Source organism: Acyrthosiphon pisum, chromosome A3 (genome assembly GCF_005508785.2).
Source record: "Acyrthosiphon pisum isolate AL4f chromosome A3, pea_aphid_22Mar2018_4r6ur, whole genome shotgun sequence".
In the NCBI taxonomy this organism is placed as follows: Eukaryota; Metazoa; Arthropoda; class Insecta; order Hemiptera; family Aphididae; genus Acyrthosiphon; species Acyrthosiphon pisum.
The window spans coordinates 14,070,891-14,095,667 of NC_042496.1; the positions used below are offsets into that span (position 1 = coordinate 14,070,891).

Genomic DNA, 24,777 nt, shown 5'->3' on the forward strand with positions numbered 1-24,777 from the left:
TTAAAATCCCTCAAAACATATTGGAAATTACTTGTCAAAATCGCTTGATTCATAATAAATATTGGTTTAATATTTTACATAGAATGATGAATCCTAATGATAATCATTATAGTACTATACAGAGTATATTAGATGCATGTATCTAGTATTTACTGGTTAACCGGTATAAATGTACTCGTATAATAAATGTTATCTCATATGAACTATGAACTTAGTTCATGGTTTTTGTGCAGGCTGTAGCGTACTTAGATATCCGCGACAAAAATCGACGGAAAAACGGATTGTGAATTTGTGTATTATAAAATATAATACACATCATAGGTCATAGATTACCTATAAAGTTGCAAAATATTATTGTTATTATATTGTAATAGCTGTTTTTTGAAAACAAGATCAATACCGCAGAATTTGTACAGCTATATAAATATACAAATACCTACTTGTGATCTATAATAATAATAACGTTTTCACGCACATGCGTAAGTATTGCATTCAAATTCGCTTGCCAAACAATGTATACAATTTCAATTGGAACTTTCCATTTTTGCTTCATTCTTCAGTAGTTTTGGCATTTGGTGTCGATCACCGATATCTGCATAATATAATTACACCTATAAAATTGACTTATAGTTATTTGCTTGCAGGGTTATTTTTCCAGGGTGGTGCATGCAATAACTAACCATGCAACTCCTTCGTCCTCGCCTTGCTTTCATCAAAACGGCGCCGCAATCGCTACGCGCGTATGGCAGCAGCTCGCCGAGTATGACTATAGTACAACCACGGTATCACAATAACATCATCATAACGGTTATACCGACGTGACTCGATGCAATCGTCGTGACCCGGTGCGCGGGGCAAGCGGTAGCGGCAACGGTGAAAGTAGTGCCAGTTTTTTAGCAAAGCTGTCCCCCCCTCCACGCACCATTTATTATTATTATTATTATTATAATACTATTATAGCGGGTTGGATAGCCTTCGCGCTCGCGTTTACTCCTGACCACAACCTTCTTTCCTTTCACTGTCGTCGACAATCATTAAATATATAATATTTTACGTGGTACACAAACGTATACGGTAATACAATCACAACAAATATACTATTAATGCACACACACACGCACGCGTACACTCCATCGAGCGTCACAACACAGTGGTGCTTAAATCTTTATTAAATTGTTCACTCTCGCTCTTCCCTCCCACTAACTCTCCGACACCGTGATTAATGATTTTTTTTTTTTATTATTCGCCGAGTAAACGTATTTTGAACGGAATATATTATTATGATAAAACTATAAAAAAATTAAATCGCATGTATTTTTGATATTAATATAGGCACTTAGGTGCATATAGGTACTATTATTATGATCTATTTAATGGCATAAAGCACAATAAATATATTTATATATATACTTTAACGAGAGTATTGTGGCGAATGTATGTAAGTACATATTTAATGAAATTTAATAGTATTTAACTTTTATAATCAATCAAAACAAACATTACGCCATAATTATATTTGCATAAATTAAATTAATTTAAACCTAGTTATGTATTATAAATCGTTTGCGCTGGTCTTAATATAGTATTAATGTATTATACAGACTAGAATTACACGTGGGTACCGGTGGCAAAAAATAATTTTTAAATCGCTAGGGTTAAGAATATATCTAGGTTCAACTGTCCGCCGTAAAAAAACCCTTCACTATTTTATACGCTCAGAAAATGATACAATTACGCAGTCGTCTAAAAGACTTATGGGGTCATAATGCACGGAAACAATTCCGCGACTATTTAGTATATTTTACTATGTGCCCCTCTCAAGACTCGTGTTGGGACTTCAGAGTCACTGAACTATAAAATACGGGCGTGGGGTATACATAATTGTATAATAATAAACTGCAGTGCCGAATCTATGTATATGGCAAGCCGATATTGGGGGTTATATTCTCGGGGCGACAACATTTTTAGAGATAATATCTTATATTACATCATAATAATATCATACATGATATATTATAATATAGTATTATAGTTTATAGTCATGAACCTACTCATGTGTATAGTGTATAAATTACCAAAGATATATTTTAATTTATAATATTTCTACGTAAAACTCAGTCTTTTATTTTTGTATTAAAATAATACAATTAGCTGTTTAAAGTTCACCTTCACTAAAAAAGTTTCGAATCGTCAATACGAAGTATAAAATATAATATAAATGTACTAGGTAAACTAATATTTTAATTCTTATACCTAGTGTCAAATAAACATAATATACAGACAAACAACTTTCATGGTGTAATACTATACCCAGCATAAGACTTTAAACAATATAAATATAAATTATTTTTAGTGGTTTTTTACATAAAAAAATTGTTTGAAAATAAATTGATTAACCATATAAACGTCTATATTATTATTTAAATTTAAATTTTCACGAAAGGTATATTACTATAAACTTAATAACAAGCCCCAAACATAAAGTAGTAACTAGTAAGTACACGTGTAGTGTCCGATTTCTGATCAATATTATACACATGGGCCACGTGTAAAGTAATAATATATAGGTACAGAATATATAGACGTATAATCTATACCTCTAATGTAGTTAAAAAATGCAATTCTCCTGTATATATAGTCATATAGATGTGTAAAAGACAATGAGTCTTTAACGAAAATATTTGCTACGGCTTCCTCATATAATACTCATGAAAAATAATAATAATAATTTAGCAGTATTAAGGTACTATGTTATAATCTGTGTAAATATTATAATACCTATATTATATCCTGAGCGAGTAGATATAATTTTCAAATATAGTTGATCATACATAAACACAATTATTGTAGGTACTATAATAAGGTATAATATATAATATGTTGTTATGTTATATTTGTGTACAGCGTATATCATTGATGAGAAATTAATTAAAAGGAGGGTGGGAGTTAAAATGTTTCTAACGCCAATAAAAAATATAATAAGATTTAATATAATAAGTTCAAGCCGCTCAAGGATGGCATATAAATTACGCCCTTACCCTCCCCCCCTTACTTTGGATCCACAAACGCAGTGTATAAATATATAGTGGATGTCTTTAGACTGGCTAATATTGATATTAGCCGATAATTAACCTTAGTATTATACAACATATTCTTAACACAATATTTAAGACTTTAGCCATGTGATATAAGACATTATTTTTTTTTAATTTATATTTTTACAATGTTTATTCAATTGGCTCAATACATTTTTTATTGCATAACCGTAATTTTAAATAAAGGATAGTTTTGTAAATTAATTTAAGATTATTTTAATTTCAAAAATATATACATGGGTATAAGGAAGCTATTATTTTTTACATAAATAGTTTGTTTCCTTAAATTAAAGCTAGAGCAGGAGATCAGAATTCTCATTTAATTAAAAACTAGTATGAAGACTATGTAGTTCGTAAGTAGTTATGAATAAATCTTAACAATAATGACATAAAAAAATAATTATAATAATAATATAAGACAATATCAAAACAATAAATTCCATCTCGTGTCTGCACGTTAGTTTTACTGTAGTAATCACTAATCGGTGATATTAATAATAACATTCAATTTATACTACAATAATTTTATTCATTTACACGGATAAAGCAATTGCATCAGTAACCTCATAATAATAATGTATTTTGTACCTAGGTATAAATAATGTTAAAATTAGTGGGCTACATGTATCTATATTTAAGATTGTTTAACCGTGGCCAGAGCTTGCAGGAATATCAACATTAGCCGGTCCTGGAGCATTACATATTGCAGCATATACATTATAAATATAAAGAGAAAAATAACTAGTATTATATATTTATATCACGTAATGTTTTTACATTGTGTATAAAAGAATGAAAGTTTTCGCGTGAAAAACTCGACACCACCGGCGCCGCCCGTTTATAATTTGAATAATATGTGTAGTGTGTACGGTATTTAGATACATAAATATGTAAAATTTTTACATTAAAAATAAACGTATTTCCGCGAGTCCCATTGGGGTCGATAACCGAAACGTTGTGGAAAAACACACGACTGGGTCATGACCAACCGCGTCAGTGGTTTCGACGGAACGGTTGCCATGGCGATTACGGGGTATACGTGTAATGGGTATACTGTATATTGTATAGTATAATATAGTATAATATATTATATTATTATATTTATGTACGTACAGGCGTGTATTATATAATATAATGTGTTTGTGTGTGTGTTATATTGTGTTCATGTATACTGTATATACATTATACAATATACCTACATGTATACAAAGGGACGTGTATAGACGCAACGTAAGAGGGAGGGTTATTGACCCCCGCGGCGGCAGCAGCAGCCGAAAAACAAAAAACACCAACCTGACGTCATTCGTACGACGATATTCTGTGTTTATACATACATACACAGGGTGATTTTTAAAGCATACTCACCTTATTTTTATGCTTAAATTATGTGTTCATTCAAACTCTGAATTTTGGAATTTTTAAATACACTTGAAGATCATATTTTTGAATACTCAGGATTTTTTGTACAACATAAGGATGATCATGTGATAATAAAAACTTCTCATTTTCAAACAGGAACATTCTATTTTCAATTTAAATTATTCAGCAGATTTTTTTTGTGAATTTTTATGTATCTAAATCAAAATTTAAGAGAGTAGTTTTTGAGCGATTTAACTTAGTCTTTGTATGCTTAGAATAATATGTCTATATGGTATTGGGTAGGTGTAATGTTAGTAATTACGATTAATCTATCAATCAATATATATTATTTGCAAAAATGACCAACTATAATAAATAGTAAACACTGCATCTAATATTACATATAGTTAATATATTATATATTATATTATATTATATATTTGTAAAAACATTTTTAAGGATTATCATCCTTAGTATATACATTTTATGAACTCGGAAATTACTAATTGGAATTTTGATTTAGATACACACACATTTTCATGAAAATCGTCCGCTAAAAAATTGCAGTAAAAAATTCTCATTTAAAAAATAGAAGATTGTATCGTCACACTTCTTAAGTAGAAATTTAAGAATATGGTCTTTACTCTATAGAGGTACTTAAAATTCTTAAAATCAGAATTTGAATAAATGTAGGTACTTTTTAAGGGAAAAATGGGGGTGTGCGTGCTTAAAAAATCACCCTGTTTACACTCGTACACTTCTCTCGCCACACCCCTCATCACCACCCGGTTGAATACTTGTGCGTGTACACGCACGTACACGGGTGTACATCACCTCTCGTAATCAATACGCATCGAAAAGACGCTGTAATACCGAGTGATTTTTTAAGCTCACTCAGATAATTTTTAAACTTAAATTTATTGTAAAAATCTAAATGATTTTCGCTTTTTTTTCGTATAGGTTCTTATTTATTTATTTAATAACAGTAAATGACTTACAGCTTTTATAAACAACTTACAACACCGAGTATACAATTTAAGTTGTGGTAAATAAAATAATATTCTATATTATAAATATTATATTATATACCTAGTTATTATTTCGTATGGTTTAGAAATAACATTCACGGTTTAACATAAGTAACATAGTGTAATATAGGTACAACTAGTAAAATAGGTAAATAAATAAAAGAACTTTATCTTTTATAACGATACAACGGGGGTAAAACGGGGGTACAACGGTCCTAGACAGCAAAATATTTACCAAACTCGGCTATCGTACTGTCCTAGACCTCACGATGACACATAACATTCAACCAACTAATCATTATATATAATATACGATAGACTATTAACCAGATTATCAAATTTACTTGGACATCATAAGTAGAACATTTCAGAAACTACTAGCTCAAACTTCAATTTTAGTAAATACGAGAATACTTTGTATTAGGGGTAAAGTTTCCTAATGCACGCTCGTAGGCTCATTAGTTATTACTAGTTCGTTCGACTGAATAAGTTCGTAACTCCCACATCGAAAACAATGAGATCGATTATGTCAAAAACTATAAGAGGGAAGGTTAAGTTGGTTAACCATCGTTACATGCGTATGCAAATGAATATAATATGATAACCAGCTGATGCCTGATACTTATGTACTAATCAACGATCTTATAAACAATAATAATGAATATAGAATAATATAATATGTTGCAGTTCAAATTCACAATATTTAATTTGAGCCATCGGGGAATATATTAGTAGTAGTTCATCATATTATAATACTGTAATAATATGTAATACGAACAATTTTAGTAACAAATATAAATGCAATTTATTCGTTTAGTCATCATTGTTTTCATATAAATATTACTATAAGTTTTAGCAAATTACTTCTATAATGTTGTTACCTATAATATACTAGGTATGAACATAATACATTAAGTGCACAACGCATATATAATGTATGAATATAAAAACAAATTGAGATGGCTATAATTATCTGGTTTTATTAATATTGTGTCAACAAACCTAATGTTGTAAATGATTACAATATAAACATTACATAATATCAATAATCCATAACTACTATATAATATATGTAATACGTATATGTATCATATTATAAAAGCGAAAATAACTCTGTCTGTCTGTTACGTTTTCGCGGCTAAACCACTGAACCGTTTTTGATGAAATTTGGTATGGATGAGATAGCTTGAACCCTGAGAAAGGACATAGGCTTTTTTTTAGCTACTATCAAGTAAGTGGGAGCCGCGAAATATAGCTAATTATACATGAAGAAATATTTTCTTTAATAATTGTCTGGAATGTAGACGTGGTTTAATGTGGGTTTGGAGGTTTTTCGCCGATTTTTAAGTGGAGAGTTTATTATTATTATTGATTAATATAGAAAAAGTAATCTCGAGTCGTTGTTATTCAATAAACAGTTCCTGTTTATTTCACATGTACCAAAAGGCTTTTAGGCTATTTTCAAGAATTTATTTTGGAGAGTTTGTAGTTTTTTAATTTTTGTTCGGGAACTAACGCTAATGAATTTATTATATATATATATATAAATTTCTCAAAACTTTTATGAATTGATTTCTGTAAATTATTGCAGTAATATTTGAATATTATTAAACATTTACATTTTAAAATAACAAAATACAATTTGTTGAAGCCTTTTTTATCTTTTCAATAAAAAAAAAGTTTTAAGTTTTAAAAGTTATATTATATTAAAGAGATCGTTTGTTACTATAATATAACTGATACTTGCATAAATATATTCGTATTACACTATTATTTATAATAATATTATTTAAATTTGTCGCATACAACAAAATCAAAGACTGCAGTGTAGTATAAATGCCTACACGGAGCGCCTTCCTACACCGACAAATTACACATTAATTTCAGTGGAAGTGTCCTTCTTGTGTTTTACTGTGCCAGTATCCAATGCCGAACATAGAATATTATACTCTTTATTACTAATTTATATAAGTATCAGAACGTAATAATTATAGTATATTTATTCTAAACAACATTACTCGTGACTTAATTCGTATGAAAAATTTGCATTTCGATAAAAATAATATTCTCGACTATATAAGATAATATAACGTATAATTTATTATTGCATACAAATTATTAAGTTAGCATTTTTATTATATTAATGTTTTATATCCACACTGTTTGTTTTAAAAACGTTTACATGATATATTATGCCAAACTACAATATTAAACTCTCATTTTACGATCGTAGTATACATAAACCATATAGATATAAGGATAAAAAAAACACCGAAATTCGATAGGGGCTTTTAAGAGTTTAGGTAGTGTAATAAGTCTAATAAACACCAGCAATAATTTGACCGCTGAGTGCATATAACATAACCGCTGATTTTTCAAAAATAATTAACGATTATGATGTAATACCACCATAGTTATACGCGACAATCGTTAATATACAGGGTGTCTCGCTGCGTTTTTCTTCATAAATAACTTTATTTAAATCAAAATGTTTTTAACATCATGATCATTACTGTATTAGAGATTCTCTAAGAGAAAGCCAGAATCATTATGATACATAATATATCAATAGATTACAGAAGATATATAGGTTAAAATATACCTATATAGTAGGTCAGTGAATATACGAGGACTGACACGGCACAGAGACACCCTATATTCAAATTTTTTTTATCGTTATTCACAGTAAGAAGAATAAATTTACATGGAAAAAACACACATATATATTATATCGAACCACACGTCCACACCGCCCACTATAGGCTCTCAATCTCTCTCCCTTCTTCGCTGAATCTTGCACTCTCTCTCTCAGTATGAGTCTCGGTCACTCACTTGAACTCTTTCTCCCGCCCGCACAACAATCCGTCAGCGGCAACGTTGGCACGAACAATGAAAACTGTGTAAAAATGCACGCATATAACGGGCCTGAGTTCGGGTCAACGTACTGACGCCGCGGTAGAGAAGCGCGCGCGACAGTGGCGGCGACAAGTGAACCTATAAACAATTGTCGGCGGCGGCGGCGGAGATGCCATTCGGTCGAATACGCCGTCGACCAGATTTTTACGAAACGTCGGAGGCGTCGTTATTTTTGTAAAAGAAACGAAAAGAAAAATAATGGCAATCGTCACGAAACGGGAGAGACATCTTACGCACACTGACAGAGTGAGATGGAGTGAGAGAGAAAGATGGTGACGGAGATGGAAAACTTCGAAGAAGACGAAGAAGAAGAGAAAGAAAAAGACGGGAAAAAAGAACAACATTGCGTAATCGTATATCGTTGGCATTATGTGTGCGCGAAATGTGCAAGCCCACCGCTTTCACCCGATGACGACTACGGTACACCGCCATCACTGCAGCCGTCCGTAGGATAATATGTATATATATACGCGAACACGCGTACTATTCGGGTCATCAAACTCTTGACACCGGTCAGACCGTTCGGGCTTAAACGCGCTGGGCAACACACAACATAATAATATATAATAATATAATATGCACGCTGATTAATAATAATAGTCATCCGCGCATAATATTTATTATTATTATTATTATGTTTCTACATCACTTATCAAACGGACTATTATATACAGTGCGCTGTGTTTTACGCGTCGTTTCGCAAATGCACACGCTATATAACTAAATCACATTTTGTTTTTACGTAACAAATTGTGTTATACGCTATAATATATATATATATATTGTATTATATATATATTATATTATATATATATATTATATTATATATATATATTATATATTATATTATATACATAAGTACGTGTCCGTAGTGCAGTCTTTGTACTCTCTGACGGCAGCCGCGAATTTTTAATAGTGTTCACGCACTCGTACCATATAATATAATATTATTATAAAAGACATTTTTGAAAATGCATAATCTTTACGCCCGGTGTATATGCAATTTTATGAGTGTTAATATGTATATTGTAAAACGCGTACAAGATGAATAATATCGACAGGTGTTATATTGTACATCCACATACATCAAATTCAAGCTAAAAATATAATATATAAAATAATGAATAATGTATAGGTACCTACAAGATAATATTACACATTGACAGCAAGCGCGTGAATTAAAATTTAAACTATATAAACCTTGATCGACGTGACACTTCAATCGCAAATTGAGCGGTGTACGTTTATATTAAACACTACACGTAGAGACTTTAAAGCGGCCCGCTGATAGAGACCTGAATGGCTGAATAGACTGTAGACTGTAGTGGATGATCCAGTTGGGGGAATACTTAAAACCGATAAGAGACAATGTTGCGATAGACAAGCATAATGAACTCTCGATTGTTAATCATGAGGTATTTGTAAAGAAATCTGTACCGTTGTGAGACATATCTTAAAAATTACAGTTTTCGAACAACAACTATGATGTGTACCATTAATAGTTTCCTATGTTCGTCGTTGAAATTCTGTAAATTACCCGCCAACGCCTTCAACAACAATATATTAGATGTTACTCACGCGCAAAACTATTTGTATTTTATAGTTGTATATTAAAATAACGTTGTAAATACTGCAGCTTTATTATTGAATAATCAACCACTGAGTAATACAAAGACGTATTCTTCTTATACACGAACATACATTGTGTTTATAAATGTTTACAATTAATATTGTAGGTAATATTGTTAATTAACTATAGCGAGAGGAGCGGAGAGTAGTACTGGGGTGAACAATTGTGGTTATACTCGTACCTTTACAGTATATGTAGACTATTTATAATATAAGGTAATAGGTATAATAATCGATTCACGACTCTCATTAGGTTTCCTTTTTATACCAACGGTTATGCTGTTTATATAAAAATATCAAATTGGTTGATTGTTTAGAACGTCTACCACAAATCAAAGTATAAAGAACATAGAATATGAGCCGTGTTACAAAATATGTAGCTGAAATCCGGATAAACAAAGAGAATATCATTAAAATACGTCATTTTAATTACTTACCCTTGTTTTAGTCACGGTTTTAAAATAATAATAATAAACTTCGCAATAATTAAAAATGTCTGAAATCTACATCTCTAATCTGAGAAACCGTAAAAAAAAATATATTTATATATACTCAAACACGTATATGTTGAGCTTAAATTTAAAAGCCTGCAGACTGTTAAGAGTGCGTCCTTGATGAACAAGAGACCTTTGTATCCTCACCCACACTGTTCACGAAGAGGGTTCTTTGATGAAAGGGTCTGCGCTGCAGCAATGAATACCAGAATCAAACACTTGAAATTCGGTAATACACCCGAGGAAAATTGCGAAACTCCACGAATTCACGATTAAATGATATTGTTTCTAAAGATTAAAATTTGAATGCCGCACCGTACTGCAGTTTTCATAGATATACATTATAAACGCACGCGTGGTGAAGAGCTGGTGTATGGCGAACAGACATGTACAATAGCCGCCGTTATTAATTTACAGCGATTGTTATGAGAGCGAGTACTTTTTTTATAAAAAAATTAATTTCCATGCATGTTGGTTGAGAAGAACCGTCGATCCGCATATATTGTATATTATAAAACAGTGCAAAAAACAGTTTGCACAAAGTATGCACTACGCAGTGTGAGTCGACAAGTAGGTATCGACAAAATAACCCTGCATCATTAACACAATTTTTAAGATTTATTTTTTAATTAACTATCTAATATTAAAAGTTTCTTTTTTTTCGGCAAACTATGATGCATGCAGTCTAAATTTTTGCTCAAACAGACCAAATTTTGGGACAATTTACCCAAATGGTCTACGTCTCATTATAAGTACATAATTGATATAATTTTAAGTTTATTTAAAAATCAAAAACAATCAATTATTTTGGACGTATATTTATGACTCAAAGTGTTTTGACTAATGCAATTCGAAATTGTTTTCAAGTACTGATATAGTCATATAAACATATACGATTAAGTTCATAATATTATATTTGATATCGGGTATATGGTATGCGACATTTTAAGAATTCATGAATATACCGACTACAGCGGAGATGAATCGCCCAGATTTTCGATTTCGCACGCGCTTGACATTATTCATGCAATCGCCGGCGCTGCCACATTTTTAGTTGTGACGGGTATAATACCATATATTATACGATAATGCGTGTACACGCGCATAAAACCTTGATGATGTTAATTTTTATTTATTTCATATTTTTTATTCTTACGCAGCCCGCAACGTTCTTCCTTTTTATTTTATACAATCGAGTTTTTATGTAACGCGCGATTTTATATATATATAATATATATATATTATAGTTCTCGCACGAGTTCGCGGTCGGCAGGGGTCTTGGCGCGCTGAGGTCGACGAACCGATACACCTGCAGATTTCACTTTCTATATTCCGAAGTTTGCGTTACCGCTCGTCCAAAATCCCCCACCCCGCACCAGTCACCGCTCTCACCGCGACCTAAAGAGTAAAGACCCGCCTATACCGTGTATATATTGTATATTATATTGTATTACATGCAGCTGGTTTTAATTAAATATTTTTTTTAATACCAAATAATATCATAAAAATATACATTTGCGACGACGACAATATACAAATAATAAGCGAGGTCTCATCGTTTTCGAGACCACATCAAGATCAATATAGAAAACTCCTTACTAAAATCGGTTGTAGCTGCGATAAATTATGTTAAGTACCGTAGTCTAATTAAGTATATAAATATATTAGGCATTTTTTGTGAGGCAAGATTATAGTAGGCTATTGATAGGCTGTGGTATACCTATTATTATATAATATGACTCATTTGGAAAAATAATCATTCATTACTCACAATGTCACAAGCCACGTACCATGTATATCGCTTGTTAAAAAACAAATATCGATCATTCCCAATTTGTATTGAAATAAAAATGGTAATAACAAAATATCAATTCATCAATTAATATACACTACCTACCAATACAGCTATACAGTATACAGTGTGTTTCTATAATGAAGCAATCAATATCGACTGGTAGAAGTGTGGATCACAGGTATCGAAAACAATCGAAATTAGTACCATATAATAATAAATCAATACAATTATCACAAAACTGTTGTACCTTATTTTCTTACAAACTACTCATTTCAAAACTAACATTTTTGAAATTTTTTTATTTACCATTACCATATACATTAACTATGTACTAAGTATTTTATATGCATTTGTATTTTGTAGACTTCATTAAGTGGACAAAATCGGAAACCAGAGTTACTGAATCACGTTTAATTATGTTATTATGTCATCTATATTTTTAACACCTAACACAATAACATCTTTATAAAATACATTATTCACCATTCGCGAATTTCAAGAATTATATTCGTTGCTAAAAATTATTTATGCGACAGAAATTTGAGATTTTAAACTGAAATATCAATTAGTACAACATTTTGATCCAAAAGTTAAAAATATTTTGTATAGTTTTTATTATAATAATTTTAATGTTAAATATTATGGTCCTTGAACTACAAAAATTGCAAAACCCTTATTGTTTTCTTAGACACAAATAAATTATAAGAGTTTTGAAGTGCCTAGGTATCTAAAAGTAACGGTTAGATCGTCGATTTTTATAATATTATTAACGCTGTTCAAATTGAACACGACAACGCATTCAACCAACTTGCCTACCACCTGCACACCTCTCAAAGAATGTCCTATTTTTCATATTAATTTCATTAAATACTTTTTTTTTCTTAATTCCGATCGTTGTATGCATAATACAAATTAATAGGTAGGTATCATTCAAGAGTAACGAGAAGTAGCAGTGTTCTAATATTATGCTGTACCTAAAATGTTTGAATGTTAAATTACCATTAGTATATATAGTCCTGTACAGAATACAGACTTAACTACAAACTAGGTATTTTAAAATATACGTAAATGACAACTATACTGAGAACGGATAATTATCTAAATTAAATTACATTTGAACAACTTGTAAAATTCCTATAAAATTATCCAAGTATATGATTCAATAAAACGACTAAATTGGTAGACAATTATTTTTATCAAAATAATCACCCACACACACACACACTCATATTATTTATAAATTTATATTAGGCACACTTTATTGTTTTATGTCCTTGACAAACAAAAGCGAACGTCGAACCGGTTTGTTGACAGTGGCATTAAACTAACCGTTTACGGAAAGCGTCACTCTCAGTCATTATATTACATATTCTAAGCTTTCTCTTTTTTCGTTGTTTTTTTTCATATAATAATAGTTCTCTAATTTTTTGCATTCGAGCTATCAAAAATAGGTAACACAATTATTTACGTTATTGCTTGAAATCTCATTTTGTCGTTTAAAAATGTTATAAAACAAATCACAAACGTGCATGCATTAAATGTCAATATTATTTGGTTTTCCACGAATATTTGCCATTTAATGCAAATTTTGGAAAATTACGATCAAATAAAATTCTATAATGGAAGAGCGAAGTAACAGCCTAGAGTCGAGACTCGAGAAAATCATGTTTATTTATTATGTCCTACTTCATTCACAAGGTCAATTGATAATCGACTTGACTCTGCGGAGTCTTTCATTATACTGATAAAAATAATTTTTCTGTACAAATACAGTGTACCTCCTACCTATCACACAGATAAAATTGTAATATAGACACACGCAACTGTTATACACAAGAATTTAATATTTTAAATTTTTATTAACATTAAAATTAATCCTACTGAAGAAAAATGAAAATGCCACACTACAAAGCCCGAAATTTTTATTTTAATAACCTATAGAAATCACAATAACACATTGTTCTGCCGAAATTATTTAAATGCTGCGTATATAAAACAATTCAATATCCCGCCGAAAGACTGTGTGTCTATATACTGCACTGAAATAATGAATATATAGTTTGCTAAAAACAATTCTAACGCGTATGTGAACTGCGTTCTTACTTCTTAGTGTATAATATTAAGTCAATATTTATTTGAATAATCACATTTCAATTTATGCCACCCCTAAACATGGGTGTCTACTATAGTAGAAACTCTTCAGATATTCCTAGACATTTTTTCAACTAACTCTTTAATGTCTTACACTCCCCACCCCCCCCCCCCCCCCCAAAGTGCCCTGTACAGTCATTCGACCACGATGCCTTTATTTTTCGAATGATCGGAAGCGTGTCGGATAATAATTGTATATTCTTAAATGAGTTGAACAGGAGCACTCTATATTTTTTTAAAGGTAGTCTTTCACTACGCGAAAATCGCACCGAACACTATGGCATTTTCCAACGGTCGTAGCCGGCGGAGCCAACTATATAATACAATATTACAATGGACGATGGATACCGATATGTACCTAGCTACACATACGTCGGAGGAGACCTTTGTACTCGTCGAACATACCGCCATTGTTGGCAACGTTAGTACGCACACGCGCACATTTACGCGACCGAATAACACACACACACACGTATATTATAAAATACACATCACACACAAACACACATTATGCAGTGTATTATTGTACATTATTATATATACACACACGCACTCGCACGCACGCCAGTCGACGTTGACGACCTCGCGTATGCACGGCACATTGGTGGCGAATGACGAACCGCGGTCGGGCGGAGGCAGGGGGAACCGCGCGTGACCCACATTCGCCATCCGAGTGGATTGACCGCGTCAAGGACTCGCCAACTTTCTCGGTCGTGCTCGGGCCCCTTCCCGCAACACACACACACACACACACACACACACACACACGGGCGTGCAAACTGTGTATACGCGTTTTGTACATACATAATATCACCTGTCGCTATAGATAATGAACGATAAAAACCTAATAGTAAGCTACATATGTGTGTGTGTGTGTGTGTGTGCATATTATACGCGATTGCAGTTACGCAACTGTTATATACTTGGTGTATGTACTTACGATGTATAATGTATATGTGTGTATAAATAATGCGGTACACACTTCTTGGAGACTCCGCCGTCGCGCCGTTTAATCCCTATATGCGTAGTATTATTTCTCTCTACTCACACACACACACACACTTCCATCAACCACTCGTCATCGTCAGTACGAAAACCCGAAATAGGTAGTCAAAACCCTCGTTTTAATCGACCATTATGTATAATGTTACGCAACATAATTTTACTGCAGTAATAGCTAGTGAGTAAATTATTGTAGTATTACCCCGTCTCGTAGTTTATGTAGGTACGTTTATTGAATTAATATTTTTGTATAACAGATAAGACGAGATGTTAACTGTTATATTATTATAATCGGCCAACAATACTGTTTTTGTATTGATTTTTACTGTACAATAATGAATAATATCATTTTAGAGCAATACAGGCCATTGATGTTACACGATAAAAGCTGACACGAGAATTCGAACGGGAAGCGTCGTTTATAATTGTTAATGTAATAACACAATTTTTATATTAAATTCAAATGACCAATTTATTACAGTACATCAAAAAATAGTTTATAATAAATAATAATTTACAAATATGTTGAGAAAAATAAATTAGCCGCACTTCTTTACTTGGCTGTACCTTGTATTAAACTATCACCTATAGTATATTTTAATTTAATGAATTTATAACATAAAATTGAGAAATTATATTATGTTAAATAAACCATACCTAATGTCATATTGTCATGTCATTGAAAACTTGTCCAAAATTCAAAAGAAATATGTTTTTTTAAAGTTTAATTTGTTGATAACTAACGTACCTTCTGAAGATAAAAATGTATATTAAAATTACAAATTTTAACAAAGAGTGCACTATCTATCAGCTAAGGTAGAAACTAAACAATTTCGCCCGATTTCTTTTGCAACTGTGTAATTAATTAGCTGATTTAATCAAGTGTCTAAACTAAAAAAACATTTGAACTACCAACAATAAAAATGATGTAAGCCTTATCGGACTATTTATCGACTTCAAATATTTTAATATATAGTAAATACAATATTATGTACGTATGCACCTATATTATATTCGCTAATTATTAATAGGTATTTCATAAGTTCATAATAATTGAATCTATTAAATTTTATGATTTATGAGAAATGTAAGTAAGGTAATTATTTATACTCACTAAGTCACAATTCAAGAGTCATTTATAAAATAGGTACCTTATAAAGATAACTTAATGAAATACCAAAAGATAATTTTTATTGGTAAGAAAAACGCACATAACACTAAAAATAACATATTTCAAATGAAAATCCTAATTAAGTACCCCAAGTTATGAATGAATACGATTTTTAAAATCATTAAAAATGTTTAAGGATAAACAACAGTCAAAAATCAAAGACAACAAAATTGAATTTAAAACCAGACAATAAAACAATTTACGTAAACGCTAAAAAATGTAGCTAAAAGTTCTTTTATCGATCATTAATACTACTCAGTTTTGACCATTAGCACTCCATAGGCACTATCTATTAATGTATTATAAACATTTTCTTAACATGTTATGCTAATATACAACCATACAACTAATTTAATATAACAGTATAGTTAAATAGTTAATATTTACAAAGTTATAGGTTTATAACACTGCTGCAGGTCTAAGATATAGTAAGTTATTAATAAGTTGTAAACACAAACGTATACATTATCCGTGATCCACCCGATCACATGTCCGTTAACCGGAAGTTTTAATTTCAGCTTTAAAAAAATACCAAATATAATCTTTCCGTAACAAATAAAACAATCAATCACATAATATAAATATAGAATGGGTAACGCAACCTGATGGATGAATAAATAATTATAGCCACAGGTCACGAAGTTCCATCAGTGGATGAATCTTCGCACAAACCTCATCATGGACATAATCTCACTCCTCATAACTTTCGCTTATTGTAAAAATTAATATTACAGATTGTGAAATATATATTTATAATCAGAAAAAAATAACATAAACCAGTTTTTAACAAAATGTTTGATGAATCTTGAACTCCTATAGAGTCAAGTAAATTAATGCCTGACACTATTAAAACTTATTACACACGATTGATACATATTACATTTATTAAACCGCACAAAGGAAATGTTTATAAAACATTTATGACTAACTAAAATAATCGTTACTCGTTGTTGTACGAAAGAAAATATATTCTATTGAAAACAACGACAGTTAAAAACGAACTAACAGCAAGATGATCGTTCATTAATGAACATTATATTGACATACTAATGAAACTCCAATAACTACACAATTTGTAAACTTTATAGCAATCCTGTTAACAAATTATCCACAGACACGATATAATATAATATGTATTATTTATCAATAATAATAAATAATAGTAATTATTATTTAAAAATAAATTTGAACATGAAGAAATGTAAATATGTATATATATTATAATAATATGTAATTCAAACTACACCAATCATGATAATATTGAAAAATCAATTAACGTTAGGTATACGCGATAACAATTAGGTAGTAATGATCGAAGTCCAATAACTAAAGGTAATGTTTGGTTATGTTGAACTGAACATCAAATGTAAGTTGTAACTGCATAAATAATCGGTTCTACTATATTATTGATATGTGGGGAATAGACTAATATAATATTATAGGCACATACATAATTTGTTCGTATCTTCTTGGGTTGGTTGCCTATATTAATCGATTGATAAGAGCCTGATCTACTGTGTATGCTATTATAATAATTACTTTCAATTGTAATTAACACATACATATTTTATTTTGCATGTAAACTAAATGTACAAATTTACTAACCATTTAATAAATGTTTATACTAAGGATAACAGTCTTTAAAAATGGTTTACAACAAAATAAAATAAAATATGTAATATTAAATCTAGTATTTATAATACTTGGGTTATTTTTAGAAATTCTTAATGTTGATAGATTAATATTAATCACTAAAATTTTCAAATCGCCATAGCCCCATCTCTTACAACCCATTATCACGGACCTATTATCCTTAGTACACAAAGTTAAATAACTCAAAAACTACTCCTACGGTTTTTGATTCTGATACGTCTATATTTTCAGAAAAAATATTCAGCACCTAAGTAATTTACAATAGAAAAGGGGAGTTCTCATTTGAAAAACAGACGCTTGTATCTGTTTGTATCCACAGGACACTCCTTAAGTAGTACTGTAGTAGGTACAAATATCTCAAGAATTTGACAATCATTATTGAAGAAAAAAGGTGGTCATGCTTGATGAATCACTCTGTATAATTCTGTTTTATCTTATTTTTAACTGAATGTCAAAACCTAAATTCTGTATTAACTAATATTATAATATACGCATATTTTGGAATTCCCCCCCCCTTTACATTTTCCGGATACGGCCTAGCCCAGATGTTTTTTTATAAATATGTTTAACAGTTGTACCTATGTATTTTACATTCTAGATGTTAATGTATATCTACTTTACAGTTTAAATTTAGATTATAGCTGATGGAGTCATGCTTCCGAAGAAGAGAATCTTTGTCTACTTCTAGCTACTATTTAATAATTATTTTTTTTTAAACCAAGTCATATGGTTTTAAAATTTAGACGCTTGAATCAGTGGCGTATTTATGGGGGGGGGGATAGATCCCCCTTGACCTTTTTTTTTGTAAAGTTAAGTCTAGTTATTTTCTGTATTTCTCAATATGATACTACTTTTAAGTTTTAAGTAGGTATATCTGTTTTCTGAATGTTCTAGCTGTGGTAATTTGACCGCTTTGATATACTATAGGCTACTAGTCGTTCGCGGAATATTGGAAAATACAAACATATACTTTTATGGTGGTATGGTATACTGTATTTTTGAATTTTCTGCGAATTATTTTTCATACATGAGTCTTTATAGTAAACCCGATAAATAGTCGGTAAATAAAACAAAATTACCATGAAGACTCTATAGATTTACCATAGGGCATGGGTTTATTTTTAGTGACTGAAAACATTGTATTAACCTCTGGGTTACATGCTTTAGATGTTTGTGATAAAAAGTTTTATCCAAATATTCATGAACTCTTGAAAATATTTTGTACCTTCCTTGTATCAACTGCTATACACCTGAACGATGTTTTTCAAGTTTTTATTAAGTATTAAGTCTTGCCTAATAAATAGTATGACAGAAGTAAATATTTTATCAATTTTCCTATCTAATATTGAATAATAACTATAAATTAAATAGTAATTATTATATACTTTGTTTATTATAACCGACTTAGCCACTTAAGCCCGTTTTACAATCATAGTTTAAACCTCGGTTACGCTTAACCAACTGATTTTACCAGTCGAATTCTGTGGTTTAATATTGGTTTAACTATTGTAACTAATACGGACCCTTATTAATGTGTTGGCTTTATTTGCATGTCACCGGTCAATACAATAATCATGCCAGATAAGGTTATCGGTGAACTGAGCATCCAAAAAAATAGAAAACGGGATTTTGTCTTATAACTATTTTTTTTGTTTATCGTATTAAGCACGGGATTGTCGTTAGTATGAATTTATAATAAATGCTATTAGGTACTATAGGTAAAATGTGTGTTAATTCTTATTTCACCTTGATCCACACTAATCTCAACAAGTTAGGGGATTTTAAAAATGTATATTATATTCGTATTTATTGAGTGTACCTATTATTATATATTTCATCCCTCCCCCTCCTATCAAAATTCCTAAATACGCCACTGGTTTGAATTATACATATTTTTTACTGTAGCTATATTCGATATTATGCTGTTAACTATATTACATTTTACTATAGAAATACTGCAACTATTCATTTATAGCCATGTAAGTAATTAGAATTAACTAATGGTAATTTAAAAACAAAACAAACCACAGTAGATATTATAAATACAACGAAGTTTGCTATAATATACGCTTATGTACAACTGTGACTGAATGGACAGAAGAAACTGGCCGCTCTAAGCAGATCATATTCTACAAATTGCATCACATTTCATACATTTATAACTTGCATGCGGTTCATATTTGAGCGCATATATTTGAACGCGGACTCTATCTACACAATTAAAATACTTGGACACGTGCCGGAATTCGGAAATGATCATACGAAACCATACAAAATTAGTGTGTACTATACATGACGCAAAAATAGTAATTAATTCATAGGCCCGACGGTCGACGACACGTTACGTATGTTAAAGCATTTCGAAATCCACCGCTTACTATGCTATCCAACAGTCCATACGTCCGTCGTTCATACTCCATAGCGGTTTTACTAGAGGTTTACCGATTGGACGCCATATACGATATTAGGTATCGATTTATTCATAATATTATTAAAATATACATTTGATAGGTATAGCCGTATAGGTATACTAGCTTTATGAGATTTGACGAGGAAATAAATTGAAAAACGTATGCAAACAATAACGACTGCAGTACAATGTACCTATATTTACAATATTACTACAAATTTCAATATTATAACAATATAACATAATAATTAAATAGTATAATGAAGTCGTACGATGCCGGACGCACACGGGCCGCGACAACCGACGCCGTCACCGGTACCAACATCGGCGACGCAAGTACACGCGCCAAATTGCACATGCGTGTGAGCTATAATACACTGCCGGCGTGTTGGGGGGGGGGGGGGTGAACTCCGCCGTTACAACTTTATACAACATATAATATATATACCTAATAGACGTACGATATATTATAGAGGGTGATTCGTCGAACACGGTCATACGTATTATATATTATACAGTGCAGGGATAATGGATGGGGTTTCGATTGGTCGACTGTAGAACGGCTCTGTAGCTGTGAGGCATAGACATTACACGTGCATATTATTATTGATAAACTGCAGACTTTGTCGAGTTCGTGCGGTGGGGGTGCGATAATAATATGTTGACACGACCCCCGGCGCTGTGTTCTCAGCGCACGCGTAACGCAATATTGTACTTACCATTCGCTTTAGTTACGAATGTGAACGGTGAATAAAACGGTAAAAAGTCAAATAAAAAACGTATCTACTAAAAACGTTTGGATATACCTGAAGACTTGACTTTAAAGATGTATAGTTTAGACTTTAGACCAGCGTGCAGCGGCATATCCAGGATATGCTAATGGATTGGTGGCGAAGGGGGTTTTCTAACTAGCCGTATTTGAGACACTTCTCAATTCAAGCTCACCGCAACTGCAGTGTATATTAATATATTATATTATTGTAACCATCCTATGATGGCTATCCATAGGCAATATATTATGTGGTCTAGAATACTATTTCGCAAATCGGGTCAAGATTTTTTAGGAATTCCCTAATAAAATCTGCAGTGACTGTTCAAAGTCACACTACTTTTTTTATACTTTTACAGTAGATCAGCGTGATCAATGGAAAAAAAGTTTGACTATACAAAAATATATATATAATTTATTAAATTAACCATAGTTTTAAAAATCTATCAATTTATTTTATACACCGTTTTAATACGTTAGGTTAAAATCGATTCTATACGTAATTTTAATATTAAATAAAAATATTATAATAATATAATATTAAATATTGATGTGTACTAGCTGTATATAGGTACCTAATTAAAAAAAAATTGATAAAAGTCTAGTAAAAATTGTACTCTGAGGTTCTGTTTCTGAATGGTCTTGTTGATCATTTGAACTACATCTTATTAATTACCTACCTAATGTAACTTATTGTTTTTGTTTAACAGGCTGTGTTATATTTATATATTTTATAAAATTAAAAGTTAGTTTTAGTTGATTTAAATTGCCAGAGTGGTCACATTTGTCAAGCGTAAACACACCTATGTATAACATCTATTCAAAGTTGAACTTACCACGGAAGCTGTATCGAAACTACGATGACTACGACGAAAACAAAGTTCAGACGGTGTCGAACAACATTCGCCGTACATAATAGAATACCACTGCGGTGGTGGCGAAAATAATTATTCTGATACTCTTCCGGTGGAAACGGAATAAAAACAAGCAGAAATCGTCATCGCGGTAATTGTAATAATGTTATTAACTGTAGATTATACTGTATGATAAATTTCGCGTGTCACTGCCATTGCTGCTGCTGCTACCGCGGACCACACCGCGACTAAACATCATATTTTTACTATATATTACGCACGTGTATAATATAATTGTATATCACTGGACAAATATAGTACATACTGGCATACTGCATAGTGCATATTATGCGGAATACGCGACGCGACTCTCTATTTTATTAATAATAGCACTGTACGTCCGTAATGCCGACTGTAACGCACACGATATATTTTCAAGTTCAGTAACCCGGGCCCGCGCCGAGCACAACCCTTTCACGGCCAGACGCACTACCGCAGAGGCCACCGCCCTTCGCAGACGGTCGGGTCGAAGTTCACGCTCGGGGAGCTTCGATTTCGCGCGCACACTTGAACCACCGCCGCCACCAACCACCGTGCCGCACCTAAACGCGACGCTCATACCCACCACCACCCATCGGCGAGCGTCTCATCCCTCTTGCCACCACCGTCCAAGCCGCTCATCGGTTTAGCAGCCACAGACGCCGCTGCCGTCGGTCCCGGACCTATCGCAAATCTGCCGCTTGAATCTAGCCGTATAACCATGACAACGGCCGCCACCACCGCCGCCTAAGTTTACTTGTACGTACACATACACATTAAAATATCACGTATACCTGGTAGAGCGCCGCCGCCTTGGTCTAAATGTTCGTCTCCGCTTCCGCCACCGCCACTACTGCCATCACTACCGCCAAACGGACGCACGCAAAAGTGAAAGCGGAAACGAAAGGTGGTTGAACCGACAAATAATAAATACATAAATATACACACGCACAGCATACCTGCCGTATATATAGCTATACACATATTATATTATTATGTATGTACTAAGGCATCTACAATAATTGTGCAATAATATAAACTGCTATAAATATATTGTATAGATGTACCTATAATAGCATAGATATCAAATAACCGACAAAAGTTCACGATGATTTGAATATCGAATATATTGCCACTTTAGCAAATAACACGACTACCGAGATCGTACTTGAGGGTCGTACTGATAAGAGGAATATCCCATCCCCATTCTTTAAAGTCCATTTTTAGAATTATACTAAAATAAATATTGCTCAAGGATGTCGATGAAAATACGTTATCTATTTTTTTTTTTTTTAATTCATCGGTTTAAGGCTGGATGATGATTTAGTCTTATAAATTACGTTTAAATGTCGTTTATAATTCCTATCACAATATTTTTGTATAGGTATTGCATATTGTAATATTTATATTATGATTTTTTGAAATAATAAATTTAAAAAAAAAACTGCAGATAAATTATAATATTCTAATCAGTGTATCGCATTACTCTACTCATTATTTTACGGCTGACTATTTTAAGACAAAATTAAATAATAGTTTATATTAAAACCTATTCCTATTCGATTTACTTTTACATAAAAAAGTTATTTATTGACTATTGTGTAATATAGGGTTTAATAGATATGTATTTATTGTATATTACATTTTCTCTAGTTTTTCAATATAATATATGATTTTGATGTAGGTTGTAGGTACATTTAAGTAGGCATTTTATACCTAGCCGGGCTTACGAAAAGTGAGGCTTGACGTGAGCCTTACAAGTGGCAAATTTCCGTTAGTGGTTATCTAAATAACTGGCGCGTTTTTTAAAATTATGTAGATACAGTCTCTACCAACTTACAGCTGACAACAACTATGGATGGTAACTACTATAAAAAATAAAAAATGTATAAACGTAAGCTAAAAACATATACATACAATACTTTATAGTCTATATAAATAATAGCTGACTCTATCCAACAGCCGACAATATTTGGCCACCACCTGCAAGCCCGCTTGAGAAAAGGGCATTCAGTAGAGGACGGCGGGCTTAAGCTGGCCCGAGCAGAGGACCGCTGAACGCGAGCCTAGGGCGGTGGACATTGCCACATTGGTCGACCCATGAAGATCTTTGGATAAAATTAATAATAATTGCTGTACATTTTACATTTATGTGAGGGGATAAGGCGGGACACTTCCCGGCTATCCCCATGTGGCTTAGCCAACTGTAAAGGATAGCTCTCATGATGTTCATAGTTTACATTATACCGCTACCACTTTGCTAAGGAAAGTAATCTTTGGAACATGAGATCAATCAACATTTTATAAATTATTGACTTAATAAACAAATTAATACACATATTAACACATTGATACAACATGGGGGCTAAGGCTTGTGAAAACAGTCCTGCTCCCATAGTCCCATGTAGTGAT

The 24,777-nt window shown here is 31.9% G+C and overlaps 1 protein-coding gene across 4 annotated transcripts in view; it reads right to left on the reverse strand.

Annotated features, from left to right (window-relative positions):
• The window catches only part of LOC100167283 (hormone receptor 4), a 79,138-nt gene that overhangs the window by 35,644 nt on the left and 18,717 nt on the right, over positions 1–24,777 (reverse strand). The window contains exon 1 of one of the 4 annotated variants that reach the window (XM_029491525.1): positions 22,309–22,496. The exons of the other annotated variants lie outside the window; for them this stretch is intronic. The gene's annotated coding sequence lies outside the window, so the exon portion shown is untranslated. Of the gene's footprint in view, positions 1–22,308; positions 22,497–24,777 lie in introns of those variants that run through there. 4 annotated transcript variants of the gene reach the window in all.